The 5,905-nt window shown below is 43.3% G+C and overlaps 1 pseudogene; it reads right to left on the reverse strand.

Moving 5' to 3' along the window:
• LOC111240928 overlaps positions 1-5,679 on the reverse strand; it is a 9,592-nt pseudogene extending 3,913 nt beyond the window's left edge.
• Positions 5,680-5,905: the final 226 nt, after the last annotated feature.

The raw sequence follows: 5,905 nt of genomic DNA on the forward strand, positions 1-5,905 counted from the left end.
AATCTGCAAGTCAAACTCCTGGAGTAGTAGCATCCACCTAATCAATCTAGGCTTTGACTCAGCCTTTTTCAACAGAAACTTCAGAGCTGCATGGTCAGTATACACAATAACCGGAGATCCAAGAAAATACGACCTAAACTTATCAAGGGCAAAAACAATTGCCAACAACTCTTTCTTAGTCTTGGTGTAGTTAGCTTGGGCAGCATCCAAAGTGCGGGAAGCATAGTAGATCACTCTAGGCAGCTTGTCAATCTTCTGTGTTAGGACAGCCCCCAATGCATAGTTAGACGCGTCACACATGAGCTCAAATGGGGTTGTCCAATCCGGTGCCTGAATGATCGGGGTGGTGGTCAAAGCTTCCTTCAGGCAATCAAACGCCTGTTTGCATCTGTCATCAAAAGCAAACTCAATATCCTTCTGCAGCAGTCTAGACAAGGGAAGCGCCTTCTTGCTGAAATCTTTGATGAAGCGCCTGTAGAAACCTGCATGTCCAAGAAAAGATCGCACCTCTCGCACGCAAGAGGGGTAAGGTAACTGCGAAATCACAGATATCTTAGCAGGGTCTACCTCAATTCCCTTTTCAGAAATGATATGCCCTAGAACCAAACCCTGTTCAACCCTGAAGTGGCATTTCTCAAAATTGAGAACAAGGTTTGTTTCTATGCATCTTTTCAAAACTTTTTCCAGACTGTCTAAACATGCATCAAAAGAGGATCCATAAACAGTGAAGTCATTCATAAACACCTTTATGCAACTCTCAAGAAAGTTGCTAAAAATGCTAAGCATGCACCGCTGGAAGGTACCAGGGGCGTTGCATAAGCCAAAGGGCATCCTCCTATAGGCAAAAGTGCCAAAGGGGCAGGTGAATATGGTCTTTTCTTGGTCCTCAGGAGCAATATTTATTTGGAAATAAACCGAAAAACCATCAAGAAAGCAGTAGTGAGATTTACCTGCCAGGCGCTCCAACATCTGATCAATGAATGGCAGGGGGAAGTGATCTTTCCTGGTTGCTTGATTTAGCCTCTTATAGTCAATGCAGACTCTCCAGCTGTTCTGCACTCTAGTGGGGATAAGCTCATCCCTCTCATTCTTCACAACAGTGAGGCCAGTCTTCTTAGGCACAACATGGATTGGGCTCACCCACTGACTGTCTGAAATAGGGTAGATGATCTCAGCTTGCAAAAGCTTCGTCACCTCCTTCTTAATCACGTCCATGATCACGGGGTTTTGCCTCCTCTGTGGCTGTCTCACCGGTTTTGCCCCATCTTCCAAAAGAATTCTATGCATGCATGTGGATGGGCTAATACCAGGTATGTCAGCCAAACTCCATCCAATGGCTTTCTTATGCGCCCTCAATACATCAAGCAACCTCTCCTCTTGAACAGAATCAAGGGAGGTGGAAATGATCACCGGTTTCCTCTCATCATCCTCCAAGTACACGTACTTGAGGTTCTTTGGAAGCTGTTTCAGCTCAAGAGTGGGTTCCTGCAAGTCAGATTCAAGTATACTTCCTACAACGTGGTTAATGCATTCTGACTCTAAAGAATGAATAGGTAAAGGCAGAAAACCCATCACATCACAATCCAGATCAATATCCATCATAGGTGTATCAACAACATCATCAATACCATCCAAATCATCAAAAACACGCATGTCATCAATACCCTGGACATCACAGTTCTCATCTAAATCAACATCTAATTCAACATCATTCTCAATTCCTGTCTCAATTCCAGATTCAATGCATGGATGTAAAGAAGATAGAAAAGAATGCTTCTTCTCATGCAAAGAGTGAAAGTCATGAACAACAAATTCATCAATAATGTCATCCAATGCATCAATCCTAAACACAGAATGGTCCTCAGCTGGAAATTTCATTGCATCCAGGATATTAAAATGAACAACAATATAAGCAAACTCCATAGACAAAGTTCCAACATACACATCAATCTTAGTTCGGGAAGTTTTCAAGAATGGCCTGCCTAAGATAATGGGAGCGGATCCATGAGAGAATCCCTCCTCCATCTCCAAAACATAAAAGTCAGCAGGAAAAATCAGTTCACCAACCCTAACCAAGACATCCTCTATGAAACCTGTTGGGTGGGTAACACTCCTATTGGCCAACTGAATGACCACACCCGTGGTTTGCAAAGGACCAAGAGACAAAGATGAATATATAGACAAAGGCATGACATTAACAGAAGCACCCAAATCAAGCATGGCATTCTCAAACTTACTATTTCCAATCACACAAGGAATGCAAAGTATACCTGGGTCCTTGCACTTCTCAGGAATGTGCGGGACCGACTTACCAATAAGCGCAGATACATTCCTTCCCATGCTAATCTTTTCATTGCCCTTCATCTTCCTCTTGTGTGTGCACAACTCCTTCAAGAATTTGGCATATCTTGGAATCTGCTTGATGGCATCGAGTAGAGGTATGTTCACCTCTACTTTCCTGAAGGTCTCCAGAATTTCCCTATCCACCTCTTCAGTCTTTTTGTTGGGAAGTGCCCGTGAAGGGAATGGAAGAGGGATAGGTCAGTCAACCAAAAGAGAAGGTGCACCAGCGGTGGTGGTGGAAGAGGGAGAAGGTCCACCTGAAGAAGAACCACCGGCTGGAGAAGAAGATCCACCCACCTCAAATGCCCTGCGTGGACCGTCATGGTCATCCTCTCTAGGACTAGTTGCAGGCACGGGTGTAGGTGTAGAAGCGGGCTCAGGAGGCACAATAGTCTGCTTCCCTGACCTGAGGGTAATGGCACTCACGTTCCTAGGATTCTGCACAGTTTGGGAGGGTAACTTATCAGAATTTTGAGACTGTGCCTGGTTCATCTGAGTAGCCATCTGACCCATCTGGTTAGTGAGACTCTGTATGGAAGCTCTAGTCTCCTGCTGAAATTGCATGTTATCTTTCTGAAACTGCAGGTTTTGCAAAGTCATCTATCTCACTAACTCTTCCAATGAAGTCTCAGAAGAAGTGGAAGGTTGAGTAGCTGGTTGGGCAGATGCCTCTTGCTGCTGATGTTGTTGCTGTTGCCTCTGGTGTTGTTGCATAGGTGGAGGCACATATCTGTTAGGTGCTCCGGCGTTCTGGAAGGGTGGCGTCTCTTGCTGCTGTTGTGGCGCATTGTTCCACCTAAGATTGGGGTGATTCCTCCACCCTGGGTTGTACCTGTTGCTGGACAAGTCATAATTCTGCTGTTGTGGCTGCCTGTTGTTGTAGATATTAGTAGCATAAGCTTGAGGCGAATCAGAGGCAGCTGATGGTTGCAAAGTAGGACAAGCATCTGTGTAATGGTCAAGAGAAGTACAAACAGCACATAGTCATGCAACAGATGTGGATGAAGTTGTGGGTTTCTGGCTAGCTGCCAAGTGTATCACTAACTTCGCAAGGGATTCAATCTTGTTGTCCAACTTGCAAGGGATAAAGACTGGGCAACAACATCATGTACGCCCCTCACCACAATGACATCATTCCTGGTGCTAAACTGCTGGGAGTTGGAAGCCATTTTCTCAATCAAATGCCTGGCCTCAACAGGTGTGGTGTCTCCAAGAGCTCCACCACTAGCAGCATCAAGCATACCCCTATCCATGTTGTTCAAACCCTCATAGAAATACTGAATAAGGAGTTGTTCAGGTATCTGATGGTGAGGACAACTTGCACATAGTGTCTTGAATCTCTCCCAATACTCATACAAGCTTTCTCCACCAAGCTGCCTAATCCCAGTGATGTCTTTCCTGATAGTTGTGGTCCGGGATGCTGGGAAAAATTTCTCCAAGAACAACCTATTCAGATCATCCCAGCTAGTAATGGATCTAGGCGCCAAAGCGTACAACCAATCCTTAGCAACACCTTCCAGTGAATGAGGGAATGCTTTCAAGAAGATGTGCTCTTCAGGAACATCATGAGGTTTCATCGTGGAACAGACAATGTGGAATTCCTTCAAATGCTTATGTGGACTCTCACCTGCAAAGCCATGAAACTTGGGCAACAAATGGATCAGTCCAGTCTTGAGAACAAATGGAACGTCCTCATCAGGATATTGGATGCACAAGCTTTCGATATCGAAATCAGGTGTAGCCATCTCCCTAAAATTCCTCTCACGAGGTGGAGGTTGTGCCATATTGTTCTCAGTGTGAAAAACAACAGAGTCAGAATCAGAATCAAGTGCAGATGCAACAGATGCAGTGGATGCAGTATGCACAGAGTACTCAGCAGTGGGATGCCCAGTATCTAATGGAACAGACTCAAACTCAGACTCTAAAGACAAATTCCTAAAATGCCTAGCTAACCTATGAAAAGTCCTATCAATCTCAGGATCAAAGGATGGTTTGAATCCAGGATTTCCTCTAGTCATGCACTAAATCACAACACCCTATAATCATGAAACAATAGCACAAAAATTCAAAACATAGTCACAAGACAAACAAACACATACAAAAGACTCAATACTGAACCGTTGGCCCCGGCAACGGCGCCAAAATTTGATGGGTTTCGTCGCCCAATCAAATTAGATGTGCAATTAAAGTGTAGTATAAACTAGGGAATGACCCCTAGGTCGTCTCCCAAAGACCAATTTCGCGGTTCAATAATCGAGTCTAACACAAAAAAGGGGAGGGGTTTGAAATATTTGTTAATATGGAAAAATTAAATCAAAATGAACTAATCCTACAACTGAACATAATTTAAAGCTAAAGAAATTAAACAACATATATTTTTTTTTACCAATGCAAATGACACATGCACCTTCCAAAAAGAATTAAATTGAAAATGGCCTAAAACTTAGACCTCTCGGCCGTGACCTCCAAATGCTTCAAATCCCATTTCACTTTCTTAAATTTTAAAACCCAAATTTTTAGGCTAGGAATGTGCTCCAACCGTGTCCTAATCCACATCAACTTCCAAGACTTCTCAAAAAAAACAACAAGGACGTAGCATCCCTTCCTTTGGTTTTAAAGGCAATTAAATTGATGATTGAAGTCATTCTCCCTGTAGCATGACCGTGAGCTCCCCAAGAGAATTCAATGCATTTCTTCACTCAAATTGGAGCTTCCACCAAAACACCGAACCCCACCATATGTCATCCTCAAAATTCTCCATCACAATGGTCCATCCTATGCTTACCTAGTCCACCTACTCACCTTGTAAAAATCCAATTCTCTCTCTTCATGAAGCAAGGAGTGAACGGTTCACTCTTCTCAATTGGTTGCAGCCGTAGCTTCCAATGCAAAAAGCATAGAATTGAATTGCATTCAACTATGGGATCCGTGCATACTTGCTCCAAAAAATAAAACCAAAAGCAACTCAACAAAACTCTTTCATCCTATCTTCAGAAACCGTGAACTTTCACACCCCAAGAAAGCACAATAACATAAGATATTAAAAGTCTTCCAAGGACAAGTCAACTACACTTCCCAAGAGCAATGAAATAAATATTGATTCTAAAATTCTTCTTCCTTTGCCGAGACTACCTCTGCACCAAACACAAATTCCATTTCTTTCTTCAATCAACTATTAAATATGATACCCACTTCAAGTAAGAACCATGCACACCATCCCCTGCTCCTAAGGAACGTTGCAGGCCCCTAAGAAACCACTTCAACCAAGCTTAACATTGCTACACTTTCCTCCTCCATTTTATCAAAATGAACGTGTGCTGTTCCGAGAATCACCATCACCGAATGCTTGCCTCCTTCACTAACATCACTGTCTGGAATCTCACGTAAAGAATAGAACACCACTTGCTAAGGGAAGTTGAATGTTTCAATAGCTTCCAAACGCTGAAGCAGAATGAGCAAACCCTCCAGCTGAATCACTGCATATGCCGTTAAAAGCAAAGAAGTGGCAGCCCTCAATGGAGTCAAAGAGAATCAGCAACTTTTATCCAGCAAAGAAAAGCAT

This window comes from Vigna radiata, unplaced genomic scaffold, assembly GCF_000741045.1.
Source record: "Vigna radiata var. radiata cultivar VC1973A unplaced genomic scaffold, Vradiata_ver6 scaffold_392, whole genome shotgun sequence".
Classification (NCBI taxonomy): domain Eukaryota; kingdom Viridiplantae; phylum Streptophyta; class Magnoliopsida; order Fabales; family Fabaceae; genus Vigna; species Vigna radiata.